The sequence below is a fragment of the Aulonocara stuartgranti genome, assembly GCF_965226115.1.
Source record: "Aulonocara stuartgranti genome assembly, chromosome: 6".
NCBI classification, from domain to species: Eukaryota; Metazoa; Chordata; class Actinopteri; order Cichliformes; family Cichlidae; genus Aulonocara; species Aulonocara stuartgranti.
Window position 1 is genome coordinate 27,682,385 of NC_138944.1, and position 16,018 is coordinate 27,698,402.

The 16,018-nt window shown below is 43.3% G+C and overlaps 2 long non-coding RNA genes across 2 annotated transcripts; one reads left to right on the forward strand and one right to left on the reverse strand.

Moving 5' to 3' along the window:
* Positions 1-5,018: 5,018 nt before the first annotated feature.
* Positions 5,019-5,782, forward strand: LOC309708346. Its single transcript, XR_014277246.1, has 2 exons — positions 5,019-5,409; positions 5,538-5,782. It is a non-coding gene; the product is annotated as an uncharacterized lncRNA (long non-coding RNA).
* Positions 5,783-11,634: 5,852 nt separating this feature from the next.
* LOC309708347 lies at positions 11,635-14,805 on the reverse strand. Its single transcript, XR_014277247.1, has 2 exons — positions 13,567-14,805; positions 11,635-12,258 (listed from the first exon to the last, which is right to left on the reverse strand). It is a non-coding gene; the product is annotated as an uncharacterized lncRNA (long non-coding RNA).
* Positions 14,806-16,018: the final 1,213 nt, after the last annotated feature.

The window sequence follows — 16,018 nt, forward strand, 5'->3', positions numbered from 1 at the left end:
GGGCATAAATAGAAGTTAAACAAGGCATTGTGAAAGTTCAGAGAAAATGGTTTTTCAAAGTGAAACTAAATCATTTGCAATGTCAGTATCCAATGTTAGAACCCATATCCCCATTACTTCAGAGGATATTTTACCTGCTATCAGCAGGTAAAATATCGATTGTCTCTCTGGATTACAGTGGGGCATGATAGAAAATGGGTCCTGTGACTCCAATGTCCAAGCAGCACTTGCTGATATGATTACTGATGTTATACAGTCAGTTAGTGCAAGCATCATAAAAACTTCACTTCTAGCAGTTCAGGACCAATTGACAGATGTATCATCCTAGACACACATTAGCATCGCCGTGGGAAAAATAAGCCCCATATTGGGAGACTCTCTCTCAACCAGCATTGCTGCCGCTCTTAATGTCACCCATGAGGAAATGTGAGGAATCTGTGAAACTGACACAAAGGGTTGAGCAGGAGATCTCAAATAAAGTCAATTCGGGTCAGGTTCTAGTCTCAGAAAACCCTGATTCTGTTGATGTCAGCGGAAAAATAACAAACTTTACTCAGCTCCTTTAGTTCAAGTGATGAGAGCCTTGAATCCAAACTCTCTGAGATGGGAACAATTAAAGAAGTAAGTATGGCTCTCATGAGATGGAGTACAGACACAAAACTAAGTAAAGATGACAAGGTCTGTCACATAAAACTGCAACCCATTGTCATGTTCCTGGGTCTGTTGACCCAGCGTTTTAAGTTTTAGTTTATTTGGATGTTGTTTATGTTTAAGTTCATTAGATTAGCGAAGTTCATTTGGTTATTAGACTCCTTGTGTTTTCTTCCCCTGTATTTAAATTTCCCTCACCCTTTGTTTCATGCTGCGTGTCTTATGTTATCAAGTTTGTATTATCATGTCTGTCTCGTGTTTCCTGTTTTATTTTGAAAGAGTCGTGTGTTCTTTGTTCATTGTATTTAGTTTCACTTTCCTTGTCCTGTCATTAGGCTCATGTAAGTCAGCTGTTCCTCCATGTGTTCCCACTTCCCCTAATCACCTCCTGTGTATTTAAGTCCTCTGTTTTCAATGTGTCATTGTCAGGTCGTCTGTTGTCCTTTGTGTCATGTTTCCAGGTTCTGTGCTGTAGGTATTTTTGTGTCCATGTTAGGGTTCATGTTTTGGGTTTCTATGTTATCTTAGCTCTCCCAGTTTAGGTTATTGTTTAGCGTCTCCTCTGCCTTTTGTTTTGTAATGTTTTCACCAGCCTTAATAAACGGCTCGCTTTCTGTTAATATTTAAGTTTTTGTTTCATGGTGTCCGCATTTTGGGTCCTTTTCATAATACATACAGTCCGCCTCTGCCAGACTGCGACACCCATGAAGGGAAAAGAGAGTGATAAATCTGCAGAAGCTGAGGAGAAAGCTGTTAAAGTTAAAGATGATGTGGAAAAAGTTCCAGCTGACATTGTAAATGTGATAATTACTAACATTCAGTATCCTGATGCGGAAGATAATACATTAAGTGAGAAGTGTAGCTCACCCAAACCTGCTTTTAATGGGAACATAATTATCGAAATGGTGAAAGACTTTTTTGCATCATGGGCCCTAATTACAAAACCAGATGAAGCAAAACAACACTTCTCCAGGCTTGCCAAAAAGGAATTTGAAAAAATCAGGTGAAGAAAAGCAAAAGGTTTTTCATCTTTCAAAGAGAACAGGCAAACTCCCCTGAGAGAGCTGACGCCAGCGAAAGGTTACACTTAAATCCCACAGGTTCAATCCCAGAAGTTCCCAGAAAATCACCAACCTTAGAAACCGCAGTTAAAAATGATTCTCCACTCAAATTTAGAACAGTCATGCCAGTTATGAATAAACTGTTTAGTAAATTAACCCACGCAGAACACCTTGATCTGACAAGTAAGGAAATCAAGATGTTTTCAAGGGAGCTGACAGATAAAGCGTACAACCTTGTCCAGTCAACATATCCAGCCCCCACAATGCAAATGGGTAAAGATCTCTCAGAATCCGAGATCTCTAAGACTTCACAGCGCGACTGTAAGGTACCCTCGTCTTCTGACATGCTCAATCTGCTCATAGAAGATTCAGTAGAAAGGTTCTTACAAAAAATGCTTTTCTGGTTGGAGAATGAAACTTTAGTGCAAACTATTACAAATGACAACATTTCTGGTGCCGTGGAAGATGTAGTAAGAGCGCTGACCCCATCGGAGGAAGAAGATATGACTGGATCAGATGCCAATGAAACAAGCGACAGACTGTCTACATCACAGCCAAGTCCGGATACTGATCTCACAAATCAAGCAGTCCTCTATGTGAGTGCAGTAGAACTGGAACCAAGTTTCAAAAACAGGCAATAAGCAGGCATCTCTCACCCACAGAGGGTCAAAGTCAGCCGCAAACCTCTGAAAACCTAGAGGAAGAACTGTCAGAAAAGTTAGTGTCACCAGATGCTAAGGAAATTGCCAAAGATTTTAGTCATATTCTATTAATGATAATCTACAGAAAAACCCACAGGAATACCAAAAAGCTTCTAGATCTAAAAGAAATAGAAACTGCTATCAATTATCTGACCGAGTTGGTCCATTCTGAAGTGAGATGTCCTAAATCCCTGAAAATTCTTAAAAATAATATGTATAAAATAACAAAGGCCACTGCTAAAGGCCTTATCAAGGAGTTTGGATCTCCAGACCATTTCTTCTCTGTACTGATATCAGAAGATTCCTCTTTTGACAACGCTATTCTGAAGTGCCTAACAATTAATCTTGGTGTCTCCAAGAAAGCCAAATATGGTAGGTTTTTTTTTTAAGCATTGTTAAAAGCTTAAAAGAAGCCGTTCAGCTGTCACTTCAAAGGCAGTAGTGATGACTAAATTGTCATCTTGATTTTTTTCAAATCTTAAAGCAATCTAGTCTGGCCTCAGAATTAACATCTGATGTATATTTTATTTGAAAACTATTTAATTAGACTTAGAAATATTCTTCTGTCACGGGGTCCGTGAGCAGTCTGAACTATTATTATTTCATGTGTGTGTCTTCTGCACTGCTACTGTTCTGTGTCCACATTTGTATGTAGGCAGGTGTGTGTGTGTATATGTGTGCAGCTGTGTTCTGTTGGCCAAGTTACAGGCACCTTCAGGCCTGGTGGGTGTGGCTCTGCTGAAGGACCGGCCACACCTGAAGTCCTTGCCAAACACCTGCTGCTGATCAGGGCTCGTCGGGGGAGCTATTTAGGAGAGTGATGGCGCTCCCACCGACGCGGGATCATTGAGTTTAACTCCAAGTCACTGTGTGTCAGTGTATGGTAGTGTGGATCGTGTATGCCTGTGGGGGTCAGTGGCTCACGAAAAAGAGCCGGCTCTTTTGGCTCCCAACCGGCTCTTCAGATTGTTTTGTTGCTTTAATTAATTTATTATTAACAATAATATAAAATTAAGCACAAAATGAATTACTAATGTAAAAAACAAGTGGTTTTATTTATATATGTTTATATATGAGACTATGGCCCCTAGAGACAAAGCATGCACAAAGTCCAAAGCACGTGCAAACTCCAAAACACATTTCTAGCGTTAACTGAACTTCTTTAACAAAGCTACCTAGATCACTTAAATTACACAATTGAAAGCATATGTGTATTGTTTGTGTATTTATACACAAGCATTCATATATATTAATATAATTAAAAAAGAAATGTTCATTTACAAAATACAACTACACACCAAATCCGGTCGTTGGTACTTCCTGGCTTGTGTAGCCACGAGGTAAAAGCTTAACACTGCCTCTAGCATCCTGGAGCACTTCTGTTCTTCCGTACTTCTTTTGTACGTGTTTTGGAGTTTTTACGTGTTTTGGAGTTTGTATGTGCTTCGGAGTTTGTACGTGCTTTGTCTCTAGGGGCCACCGTAAATATACTTCTATTTATTCACTCCACATAAAATGTAATAAATAAATCATATAATACTAAAATCAACTGTTCACATTTCAACTTTTAACTATTTAAATTTTCAGCTTTTTTCTTTTAAACAAATTTGAAGTGAAACAACACAAAACACTGCAAACCACAACAAAATTAAATATAAATTGAAATATGAAAACAAAAAGAAGATGCATATTCTCTGTCATGCCTGCATGAATAAACTTTCTGAATCCTTTAACGTCTACAACTGAAAATAGTTGTGGATGATTACACTACCTTTCTAATGTGACGTTGTTGTCCCTGGCTCTCTTTCTCTCTCCCTCTCGCTCTGTTCCTGTGCTACTGGGAGTGTAACTACCGCCCCTCCCCCCTCATCCCAGCGCGGAGTGAAGCGGAAAAAAAGTGCAAGGGAGAGGGTGAGAGAAAGGAAAAGAAAACCCAACGGCTCACGATAAGGAGTCGGCTCGCGTCGTTCACCTCAAAGATCCGACTCTAATGCTGGGCAGACACTGTGCGATTTTTTTCAGTCGCGCGATTCAGCTCCTGCTCAAACTATACGGTTGACTCGCAGGGGTTAGAAGTTCATAGGTCACGATGCAGGGTCTCACACTATACGGCCGGATGCTCTGATGCGACCTGAGTGCTCACACTGTGCGTACATAAAATGAAGGTTATAACAGAAATTCTGTCGCTCGCTCTCCCTCTCTGTCTTTCACTCACACAGACACGCACACCACCATCAACTTTGCTAAATTGCTAATGAAAAACATTGATCAGGCAGCTGTGATTGAGCAGTGTAGTTCCAACTATTTTCACGGTTGTTGTGGTTGTGATAATTTTGTGAGGCCACATCGAAAAGGCTCGGATGAGCTTTCCAAAGTTCTACAATTTGTTCCTCCATCGCTTGTGTCCAGATCACACGCTGCACTGCCGTGCTACGCCGTCTTTTTCGCTGACATTTGTGTTTGCGCGTGCGCAGTGTGACAAACTGCGGTGACACCCTCACGACCAAGCGATTGATGATCGGGAGCTGGTCGTGAGGTGTTAATCGCGTCTCGTTACCCCACGTATACTATACGATGCACGATGAAGGCCAAAATCGGGCCTGAAGAAAATATAATCTGATCAAACAGTATTCAGCTTTAAATATTGTTCAGCTTTAAAGTTACTGTGCAACTGTGTAATAAAAATGTGCTCACGACTTTGGCCTTGAGAGCGATAAGAAGCGATCGCCTCATCCTGCAGGTGCAAGATATCTGCAAGCGAAGAGACTAGAACACCCAAGGCCGATTTCCTTTTATGGAGTTGTTTTTTCTGCTAATGCAGCACTTTCCTCACAACCCCCTCCTGTAAGTTTTAGAGAATATATACCCATCCTCACAGCAAATATTAGGAATCTCCTGATGTGAGCTGTGTTGAGAGGTTGTCTCTGTCTCAATAAAAGTTCACTGATTCCCCATCTGCAGCAGGTGTCCGGTTGTCTTCATTCTCCGCCAGCCTGGTTAAGTCAATTCCTCCTTAACATCTAAAAGAACCTATTTAATGAAGGAAGACGGGTTCACTTTGTGTTTAATATTATTCTATTGCTGTTGTTTTTTTTTTATATCCTTCAATTGGCGTCACGAACAGGATCCGCTCCAGGTCAACTGGAACGGATGGGAGGATTTCGGCCGTGGTCTGAGTGAACGGAGTTTGGACAAAAGCTGTGTGCACACAAAAACAAGGTAAGCAGACCTTTTATTTCTGCTATATTGAACATTATAAAAATACTTAGTGTCCAAACTCCTAGTAATTCATAACCAAAATTGTCTGGCTTACTTAAGGCTTGTTGAGAATCAGACAAGTGAATAAGAGATAAGTGAATAAGAAATAAGTGAATAAGTGAATAAAGATAAGAGTGAACTGAGGTCTGACCACGGTTGCAGCCGACGGGTTGCTCTCCGGTGTCGGATATATACCTCAGTGCAGGTCTGGGACCTTGAAAGGGTTTATTAGTAACGCCTTTCTAAACAAATTAAAAGGTTAAAGGCCTTGAGAATATTTTTTAGTAATATTCTCTAAACTACAGAAGGGTTAGGAAGGCCCAGAGGACTTTATTAGAAAAGATCCTCTAAAACTTAAAAAGGAGAAGTACTGGTTGGAGTCCAAAGGAGGGGTCCCTTTGATCAATAGGAGAAAACGGATCTCTTCTTAAAACCCCGATGATTTTAGTGTTTTAAATGTTTTGATGTTCTGTTTGATATTGGACACACATAAATACACGCTGAATGCTTGCTGTGGAACACTGGGCAGGACAGTTTGGTTCTCCGTTGTTCACAGATTACACAATTAAAGGAACTAGGTTCCTCTTTTGGTTAAAATAATACACCACACATAGAATTTTTTTTTTTTTACACATTTATTACATACATAAGGAGGGTAATGAGTGACTGCAGGTAATGTATGAAGTGTGAATGAGACGTGTGAACAAGGTGACAACCAACTAGCACCCCTATCAGGAAGCTCTAGGCAAGGCTACCCGCCAGACCCCGGTTTGGTAGAAGCTTGGTAACACCTGAAGGGATATTTCAGTGCTGACTCACCTTTAAAGCAGCGCCCCAGCTGTTAGTGCCTAACAGAGGCAGAAACCCAGCTGGCCCAAATTCTCCTTTAAAATCAATAAAAGAACACTCCTCCATTGACAGTAAAATGGATGGAGAATTAGATCGAGAAACTAATGATGATGGTTGGGGTCCCGGTGTTATTCTTAGCACATTGGGAGAACAATTAACATGTGTTGAGACAGTCATCAACTCCACACACCAGCCTAAAGAAGCAAAAAAGCAGAAAGAGTCATTGAGGAAAACAGCTGAAAGGTTAATGAAAGAAAAGGGAAAGGACGAGGGGAGTAGTGGTAACTGGGGAATAATTTGGCAGAATAAGGCTATGCAGGCAAAAGAGAAAGAGGAAGAAGCCAACTCAGCAGCAGCAGGTGCAGGTGTGATAAGCGGGGTGAGACACAGAAAGGAAGCAGATAAGCACGCAGGCCGCAAAGCTAAATTTAATCACTGGGTGTGTTTATGGGAAACTGCAAAACCACACATGAAGAAAAATAGGTCTCAGCCACCTCCCTATTCTGCCTCAACTCCTCCCTCAGCAGGCATATATCCGGTACTTAATATCTCTGGTGGAATAATGACTATTGGAGAAGAACCGCCCGTAGCTCCAACTCCCATAGATACCAAGCATTTTTGCCCAGGAAGCTCCTCTCTGTCGGCGACATCCTCAGCTAGTAGTAGAGCCCCCTCTTCTATGTCCCATTGTTTTGGAACCGGATCTGAGGGCCTAACTGACCCATTTGCGAGCGCACCATTTGCGGTTCGAATGAACAGACAGGAACCCACTGAACAACAATTAACTGATCTAGAAGCAGCATTACGCAGCTGCTTAAATGAACATAGGTCAGTGGTCCAGGTGAATAATCGTGTTGCGTCAGCCCCTCTTTCCCGGTCCAACACCTTTGCCAGCACTCCTGTCGCTGTTAAAGGAGATCTGACCGCTACTGCAAAAACTGAGCCTGGCACTTCACCAAATGTCACAGTTACCATGTCTTTGGTGGGCCGTCAGGATCCGGAAACACAGATGAGTTTAGCCCACGTTTTTGCTGACACTGCTACCCCACCAGGCGGGGAAGAAACTGAGGATACTGATGATGAACTCAGTGACCTTAACAATACACCCCCCTGACCCACCTCATGTTACACTGTTTTATGACAGGCATGACACCACCTGGTGCCAGCACATGTTCCAAAAGCAGTGTGAGGGGCGGGCTTGGTCTTTGAACATGTCGTGCATTTTTGCGGCACCGGAGGGAGTGGCAGCAGCGGTTACTTTTACAACAGATCAATTACAGTGGTACATGATGTCTGATGAGGCAGCTCCCCATGTGTCACTGGCCTTACATCCTGGACACCAGGCTAAGGAGCTGGGTGGAATGGTTAAACGTTCCCTTGCGGCCACTGACTGGACACCTACAAAACTCCCACAGGTTTTGTTTTCTCCATCTACCAAGACATACCAAATTTTAAATGATTGCTTTAATTCCTCAACACTGCAACATGGAGTGGTCAGCGGGTCACATGGAAGAGAACACACAGACCACTGTGATGCTGCGCCTTTACTCGACTCTCTTCCAGATTGTTTGTGGTCCCTTGGACCCACAGATGTAGGTTTAGTTGATGTGGAGCCAGTCTCTTTTCAACTGTCATCTGCTACCCCTTTGTGGCAGCCTCAGTACCCACACAGACCGGAGGCTGAGGCTGGGATTGCAGAAACAATTTCTGGTTTGGTCACTGCCGGTGTCTTGGAGCCCTCCTGCTCTAAGTGGAACACGCCCATCCTACCCGTTGAGAAAAAAGGCACGGGGAAGTTCAGAATGGCACATGATTTGAGAAGGATTAATGCCTTACTTGGCACTCCTACTTTGCCTGTGCCTAATCCTTATGTTGCCTTGACCAACCTCCCACCATCTCATGCCTGGTTCACCTGCATTGACTTGGCTAATGCCTTTTTCTGCCTCCCACTTCGTGAGTCACTGCGTGACATTTTCTCATTTACATTTAGAGGCCGACAATGGCGTTACACTCGCTTACCACAGGGATTTGCCCTCTCCCCAGGACTGTTTAATCAGTGTTTGAAAGAACTTTTACAAACCAGCCCACTACCATCTGACTGTATGTTAATACAATATGTGGATGACCTTTTGCTGTCTGCCCCCACGGCTGACATCTGTTTGGAGGCCACCAGAGTGGTACTTCAACACCTGGCCAACACAGGTTTTAAAGTGAGCAAAAACAAACTACAGATTGCAAGAAAACAGGTTTCTTTTCTAGGCCGCATGGTCTCACAGTCCGGTATTTCCTTGTCCCCAGAACACAGGAACTCCATTTTGCACCATCCAAAACCTTTAACTGTAAAAGACATGTTGTCATTTTTGGGCCTGACTGGTTACAGCAGGACCTATGTCCCAGACTATGTTGGCCTTACTTCCCCTTTGCGCGCTTTGGTAAATGAACAAGGCATGAGAAACCTCTCTGCTCCCCTCTCATGGACTACAGAAACAGAACAAGCGTTTATAAAGTTAAAACAACAGCTTTCTGTCGCCTCTGACCTTGCTGTGCCAGATTATGCTTTGCCTTTTCATCTTGATGTTTCTGGAACTGGAACCCATATCAATGGTATCCTGTTCCAGAAAAAAGGGGGAGAGAGAAAAGTGTTGACATATGTAAGCGTAATGCTTGACAACACTGAAAAACGCCACCCACCGTGCACACAACACGTTTCTGGACTTGCAAAAATCATTCAGAAAACAGCACACATAGTGATGAACCACCCACTAAAAATTTTGACATCACACAGTGTGGTGGCCTACGTCTCCTCACAGGCCTTCACACTCACTTCACTCAGGCAGAGACGCCTCAGTACCATTTTGGAAGCACCACACATCACCTACTCACATGAAGGCATAAACATGGCTGATCACATGGGATCAGGGGAACCACATATGTGTGAAGAGGTTGTGCAGGTACAGGAGAAAATCAGGCCAGATTTGCAGGCAGAACCTCTAATGGATGCAGAAAAAGATTGGTTCACAGATGGATGTTGTTTCAGAACTGAAAGTGGAATGTTGAAGGCTGCATGGGCAATAGTGGAACAGACAGACATGAGATGGAAAACAGTGAAGGCAGAGCAGTTGACAGGACAACAGTCTGCACAGAGAGCTGAACTGAGAGCGGTGATTGAAGCCTTAAGGATGGGAAAGGGACAGAAAGTGAATATATACAGTGATTCAGCTTATGCTGTGGGAGCAGTGCATGTGGAGCTCAAGCAGTGGCTAAGAGCTGGTTTTTTGACAGCCAGCGGAAAGCCTATTAAACATGAGATAGAAATGAGGGAATTAGCGGAAGCACTGTTGTTACCTGTTAAGGTGGCAGTGGTAAAATGCAAAGGTCACAGTGCCGGATTGGATTTAGTGGCATTAGGTAACAAACAGGCCGACTTAGTAGCGAAGCAGACAGCTGGTTACTTACCCTCCCTGATTATGGTAATGGACCCGGAAGCCACACCCCCTCCAGAAAGACCACCCATACAACTAGGCCTAGCCACAATCAGAGAGTTACAGGACAAAGCCAGCCCCCAGGAAAAATCATTATGGGTAACAAGAGGGGCCACAAACACAGATGTCTGGCGTGGCCCAGATGGAAGGCCCATTCTACCGCCAGGGGTCAGACAGACAGCAATGGAAGAGGCACATGGAGTGGGGCATGTGGGACCTGCACAAATGATGAGGAACTTAGCCGCCTGGTGGCACCCTTATCTAAAAGACATGACAAAATACATGGTTAAAACCTGTAAGGAGTGCAACCAATTTGGAATCAAGCCCGCCTTCAAGCCAATAGCAGGGTACTTCCCCATCCCACTTTGCCCAGGGAAAGAAATAATCATTGATTACACAGACATGGTGGACAGAGTAGGTAGTTACAGGTACCTGCTGGTGGCTGTGGATGCATTTTCAGGTTGGCCAGAAGCCTGGCCGACAGCAAGTGAAAACAGTAGAACTGTGGTGAAGTGTCTGATTAATCATTATATACCACAGCATGGGTTTCCCGAGGTCATAAGGTCGGACAATGGTTCACATTTCAGGAACCACGATCTGCAGAGGGTTGAAGCCGCATTAGGTTTGAAACATAGGTTTGGCTCAGTTTACCACCCCCAATCTCAAGGGAAAGTGGAAAGGATGAATCAAACTCTAAAAACTAAATTGGCTAAAATCTGTGCACAGACCAAATTAGATTGGGTTAAGGCATTGCCTCTTGCATTAATGTCCATAAGATGCTCAGTAAATCAAACCTCTGGTTACACTCCATTTGAGTTGGAGCATGGCAGGCCTTTTCCTGGCCCCTCCTCTCGCCTGTTAATGTCGGATGAAGCTGATTCAGACCTCGATCCGAGGACATATTATAACATGCTCCGCAGTTTTGTTGCCCAGTATTCCTCACAGGTCGCTGAAAGAAACCAGCAAGAGCTGAAAGAGGAGGCTACACCTGGAACGGACTACGTCCTCCTGAAAGTCACAAAGAGAAAGTGGGCTGAGCCTCGCTGGACAGGCCCTTACCGCATAACAGAGCGGACCTCCCACGCTGTCAGGCTCGAAGGGAAAGGTGACACCTGGTTTCATTACACACAGTGCGCTGCTGCCACCGAACCAGGAAGAACCTTGAGAGAGGTGCAGAAGGACCTGTCAGAAGGAGCTGCAACAGCATCACCAACCACTTGAGGGAGCCAAAGCTCAACCTACAAGCCGGCTGGTTACAAAAGGGGGTGTTCTTCATACTGAACTAAACATTTTTATTTTTCTATTTTTAACATCTTTTATGACTTTGCTTTTATATTGGCTTGAGTTTTTAAGATTTACATTTTACATTGCAATAGTTTTAACCGCTGAAAGCTCATTTAAAGTTGTGTCACTGATACTTTTTGTTGCTCTTTAACTCCTAGAACACGCCCTTGGCGAGGTGGGGGGAACTGGACCACCTTTCTGTGCCCCATCATCCTCTATTAGACGACATACAAGCTAAGTAAACATGTCTTGGCCCTTTCCCCCTGAAATGACAGGCAGGCAAAGATGTTGCGTCTTTGTTTGCTTCCTGGCCCTGGGTCTCATTCCCATTGGCATAATCCTGATCTGTGAAGGGCCCCCGACACTTCTGACACCTTCAAGTTCAAAAGCTTCGCCCCCTTCTGACAGTCCCAATCTGACAAATGTAGCCCCTAGGGTCTTGCCCACCACTTCCTCTCCAGTTTTGCCCACGCCCGATCCATTTAGAAAGAAACGACACGCGGTTACCTCCTGCACCCCAAGTACGACTAGAATGATTACTCTCTGTGTCCCCAACAATAAAAGTTGGGTAGTCGAAATAGATTTCGCTAGCTTCCCAGTCACTCCCGTCACCAAAGACCAAGGGGGGGATCTTTTTAACCTTGCAGTACATCTCTCCTCCTCAGTGTGGTATATAACCCTGGGAGGTTGGCATCAGTGGAAGTGGTCCAGTTTAGTGTCAGAAACGGACCTCGATTGGTCCAAGCACTCTAGGGGTCAGGCTTTGCACTGGAGAAACCAAAATATGCTCAGAATAGCAAAAAAACCGGATCTTTCAGGCTTAATTTTTACCCTAAAAGATCTGGCCTTGACCTCCTGTCAACAATTTATACTTGCCCCTTGGACTGATCGCACCGCCCTGTATTGGCAAATGGAAATATGCCCTAGCGTTGGTGCAGCTCCAAGCTCTGTAGTTAAAGATGATAACCCCACCTTTAATGGCCCTCCGGTGACATATACAAACGGGGGGAGAAACGGCCGAATACGCATTGTAGACACAAATAAAATGTCTAAAGATGACCTCTTCCAAATTCTAACCGGTATTTCTGGAGCAACAAACAACTGGTTACTACTAGCTGAACAAGCTGCTGACAAGACGGCTTCCGACTGCATAGTTTGTATGGGAGCACGCCCCACTTTAAGAGTTGTACCGGCGCCAGTCAATAGTGCATGCCTCCTGCATCTTATGAACAATACAAAACGAGGTCATTGCTCATATCTGGAAAACCACTTTCCTAAAACTCAACGCTCGGTCTCTAATAAACCACCTTTCTTTTCTTCAGATGTAGCTGTGAACAATTTCACTTGTATTAACCTGACTGGCAATGCAGTAAAACTAGGTAGCTTGAACTCTTCTTGGTGCACTGAGATGACGGTTATGAAACCAAACTTCCGACCTACGGCTAGGGCTGATTTGTGGTGGTGGTGTGGCAATAACAAGCTATATGATGGTTTCCCTCGGGATGCGTCAGGTCTTTGCGCTCTCATAACTCTTATTTTACCTGTTTCAGTCACTCCAGTAGATCTCTCTATAGAAGTACACGAAGTTGGCCTCCCATCCTCCTCTGAACGCCGCTCTAAACGTTCTCTAATCCCAGGTTCAGCTCATAATCCAACCTATATTGATGCTGTAGGTATACCCCGTGGGGTCCCCGATGAATATAAACTGCGAGACCAGGTTAAAGCAGGATGGGCCTCGATACTTTGGATGGTTGAAATAAATGCGAATGTAGACAGAATTAACTACATTCACTTTAATGTGCAACTGTTGGCTAATTACACTCGAGATGGTTTTGAAGCTGTGCATGCACAGTTATCTGCCACTTCCCTAATGGCTTTCCAAAACAGGGTCGCAACGGATTTTCTCCTCGCAGAAAGAGGCGGAGTCTGCAGCCTTTTTGGTCAGGAGTGCTGTACCTATATCCCCAATAACACAGCTCCTGATGGTTCCCTCACTAAAGCTATTACTGGTCTCACAGCTCTTACTGTTAAAATGAAGGAACACTCGGGCGTTGATACTGCCATGTGGGACTCTTGGCTTAACATGTTTGGCAAATATAAGGCCCTTGTAGCTTCCGTCCTAGTTTCCATCTCAGTTTTTGTTGCTGTCCTAGTCACCTGCGGTTGCTGTTGTATTCCATGCATTCGATCCCTCTTCCAGAGACTGATTGTTACAGCTCTCACTCCTGAGGATAAGGATCTCGCCCGGCAGATGCCTTTATTAGCTGGTCAACTTCCCACCTCCTCGCCAACGGATGATGAAAACTCTGATCGTGAGGGTGACGAACATTATCGTCTTTCTCTTGTTTAAATGCTTCTAGAATGGTTGTTTCTCTGTGGTGTGTTGTATTAGGCTTGTTATTAATTGTTTCCCTCACCCACTTCCTCTTGAAGGATATATCTGGTTGAACTGTGTCTGGTCGGGTTGTGAGGGTTAAGCGATGTTCTCAGGGTCTCCGGACTTAAGCCTGAGCGAATGTGTACTCCCACCACTGGATATAAATTGTTTTTTTCCACACCCCTTCCTCACGTTTTACCATGTTCACTTTTGAATGTCCTTAGCAGTTACCGTTCTGAGTTTATTTTACGGTTGATTTATTCTTTCACATTTTCACGTTTGTATCTCTCATTATTATAGTATACTCTGTACTCTCCACATTTTTATCATTACTTATGTTTTTTGGTTGCTGAGTTACAGGAACTGTTAATTTTGTGTCACTACCCTGGTTGCACTAACTCGTTGTACCCTTGTGTGCAGGACAGCTGTTACTGCTTTCGTCGGGAACCGAGACTGCTTGCAGCCGACCCCTGGGCAGGGTGGTGCCTGGACTCTTTTCTCCTCATCTGCAATGACAGATAAAGACAAATGATAAGACCCGAGGAGTTTTTCGAGCCAGGCTTCGACACGTCTCTGTGTTCCTTTGAATGTTACTTATTTTTGTGTGTTGACCCATTTAAGATGGGTCAAAAGGGGGATTTGAAGAAAATATAATCTGATCAAACAGTATTCAGCTTTAAATATTGTTCAGCTTTAAAGTTACTGTGCAACTGTGTAATAAAAATGTGCTCACGACTTTGGCCTTGAGAGCGATAAGAAGCGATCGCCTCATCCTGCAGGTGCAAGATATCTGCAAGCGAAGAGACTAGAACACCCAAGGCCGATTTCCTTTTATGGAGTTGTTTTTTCTGCTAATGCAGCACTTTCCTCACAACCCCCTCCTGTAAGTTTTAGAGAATATATACCCATCCTCACAGCAAATATTAGGAATCTCCTGATGTGAGCTGTGTTGAGAGGTTGTCTCTGTCTCAATAAAAGTTCACTGATTCCCCATCTGCAGCAGGTGTCCGGTTGTCTTCATTCTCCGCCAGCCTGGTTAAGTCAATTCCTCCTTAACATCTAAAAGAACCTATTTAATGAAGGAAGACGGGTTCACTTTGTGTTTAATATTATTCTATTGCTGTTGTTTTTTTTTTATATCCTTCAGGCCAATCCCCAAAACGGTCGCACGACTCAAAAATCGGCTCAAAATGGGCCAAAAATCGCACAGTGTAAGCCCAGCATAAGAGCCATTTGCGACCGACACATCACTACTGTGTGCCGTCACACAGGCCCACACGGTAACTCGTTAACAGAGATTTGCCGCATTAATGCAGTTATGGCGTTAACGTCACGCTGACAGCACTAAAATAGTAATCTCCAAATGTTTCTTTTTACCAACCAACTCTTTGATAGCTGCTGTGTCCATCTTGTCGTTACCTTGTCTCTTTCTCTCTCTTTTCCTCCGCTCTGTTCCTGTGCTATAGTGATGTGTCGGTTGCATGCAGGCCTATATGACAGAGAATGTGCACCTTCTTTTTGGTTTCATATTTTAATTTATATTTAATTGTGTTGTGGTTTGCAGTGTTTTGTGTTGTTTCACTTGAATTTGTTTAAAAAGAAAAGGCTGAAAATTTAAATAGTTAAAAGTTGAAATGTAAATAGTTGGTTTTCGTATTATATGATTTATTTATTACATTTTATGTGGAGTGAATAAATAAAAGTGTATTTACAATGGCCTCTAGAGACAAAGTACGTACAAACTGCTAAGCACTTAAAATCTTCAAAACACGAAAAAATCCAAAACACATAAAAACTCCATAGCATGTACAAACTGCGAAGCACTTAAAAACTCCAAAACATGTAAAAACTCCAAAACATGTACAAACTCCAAAGCACTTAAAAACTCCAAAACATGTACAAACTCCAAAGCACTTAAAAACCCCAAAACACGAAAAACTCCAAAACATGTACAAACTGCGAAGCACTTAAAAACTCCAAAACATGTACAAACTCCAAAGCACTTAAAAACTCCAAAACACGAAAAACTCCAAAACACGTAAAAACTCCAAAACATGTACAAACTCCAAAGCACTTAAAAACCCCAAAACACGAAAAAATCCGTAAAAACTCCATAGCACGTACAAACTCCAAAGCACATATAAACTGCGAAGCACTTAAAAACTCCAAAACACGTAAAAACTCCAAAACATGTACAAACTCCAAAACATGTAAAAACTCCAAAACACGTACAAACCCCAAAGCACTCAAAAACTCCAAAACACGAAAAAATCCAAAACACGTAAAAACCCCAAAGCACATACAAACTGCGAAGCACTTAAAAACTCCAAACCACGTAAAAACTCCAAAACACGT